Source organism: Barbatula barbatula (genome assembly GCF_947034865.1).
Source record: "Barbatula barbatula genome assembly, chromosome: 5".
Taxonomy (NCBI): domain Eukaryota; kingdom Metazoa; phylum Chordata; class Actinopteri; order Cypriniformes; family Nemacheilidae; genus Barbatula; species Barbatula barbatula.
The window spans coordinates 12,112,957-12,115,006 of NC_136769.1; positions in this window are offsets into that span (position 1 = coordinate 12,112,957).

Genomic DNA, 2,050 nt, shown 5'->3' on the forward strand with positions numbered 1-2,050 from the left:
ATACACCGACCCTCCCATCTATTTCTCCGCTCTTCGATTCAGCGCGGGCGGTTAGTTCACACAGCGTCAGCGCCATCTGCCGGTAAATAAAATAGCGTCACCTCTATTGTTAATAGGAGTGTCGCTGAGACAAACGCATTTCACACGGTGTAAATGCACAATTGTCAATGGCAGAAACATGGAATTTTTAATCTAGTTGTTTTTTTATTCGTAGCTGAAGGTGAATAATACGAAAGCTTAACAAACAAAAGATGAATGTGACATTTGATCCTTATTTGACTCGAAGGAGAAAATGGAAACATCTGTTGCTTTAGCTATATTCTCTTACTGTGTGGTTGCCTAGTGACACCAGGAATGTGTTGAAAATACGGAGATCTGCAGGTGGAACCACCATGGGAGCAAGAAATCGTTGTAAACAGCGCATTCATTGCTGTTAAAACTTGTCTAGTCAATCAGTCATACATTTACAAGGATATTATGTTACCTATTGCCTTCAGGTGATCAAAGCTCTTTGTGGCACTTATGTGGCATATTTATTCAAGATATTACATTTAGTCATTTAGCAGACGCTTTTATCCAAAGCGACTTACAGATAAGGAAACATCGGAAGCAATTATATCAACATAGGCAACAAAATACATAAGTGCATCAAAACTAGTCCATTAAAGCCTAGCACAGTATACAAAGCTAAGAATAGTGAGGTTAGTATATATTTTTTTGAATAAGAAGAAAGAAAGGGAAAATAATTAGGTTAAAATCAATCCGCGACATGTTGACGGAAGAGATGCGTTTTCAGGTGTTTTTTAAAGATGGCAACAGAGTCTGCTGATCTTGTAGCAGTAGATCATTCCACCAATGTGGAACAGATCCAGAGAAGGTACGGGAGAGTGACTTTTTTCCTTTTTGGGATGGTACCACTAGTCGTTGTTCCTTTGCAGACCGCAGGGTTCTGGCAGGAACATAGGTCTGCATTAGCGAGTGAAGATACGATATGGTGCAGACCAGGTGGTGGTCTTGTAGGCCAGGAGCAAAGCTTTGAACTGTATGCGGGCGGCAACAGGGAATGTATATGTATTTTGTTGAAAAACCTATGGTTTCAAATTTATTTATAGTAGGGTAAAAATTTAATTCTAAGAAATGGATTTCTGCATTAAGTAAATTAAAACAATTATAAAGAAGGTTTTGTTTTGATGGGATGTTTGGGAGAATTATATCCCAGTCAGATATCCCCATTCAATTTTTCGGCTTTATATTTGCTACATTGCTTTTCATATCACACATGCAAGTAACACTGCTGAAAAATACCCAATAGAAAACATCACAGAGAATCTAATGGTTTCCATTAAAAAAGCATTATAAACCATAGCTTTTTCAACAAAATAGATACACATTTCCTTTTGTAGTTTGCTTTGGGAATTATTCCAATAGGTTTAATATAACACACCACAATATAATCCATCACATACCAGTTATAGTTTCCATTAAAACCATTACAATTCCCATTATAACCATTAAATAAATTTTCTTTTGTATTTTGGGCAGGGTTTGACAGTTTTTTTTTCAGTAGGGACTATAGTACATATTTCTCCAACGTTCTCTCTATTCATTACCCAGCCTATGAGTTTGCAGCAAGGAATTTGTTTCAACATATTTTCTAATAAAATAGTGAGTTGTGGATTTGGACATTTACCACATGAAGTTGGTCCGACCAAATCCCAACTGTGACCACTTTAATCATTCAGTGGCTAAAGCAAAATGATTGGAGGAATAATAAATATTAAAAAAAATTATTTGAAGGTTCACGGGGTGTGTTTGCTATATCATTACATTTCATTGTCCAAGGTCAGATATTGATATTTGTATATCTTTCCACCACACCCACACTGCATAATCGTATCACAAGATGGCAGCAAGGAGCTTAAAGATATTTCTGAGACATCATGAAATAAAAAATTTTACTCATTATTTTTTATGACAAATATACAGGTATACAATGACATTTTGCAATTACATGAAACATGGCATTCCATTCGGCTGTTCAAAAAATATG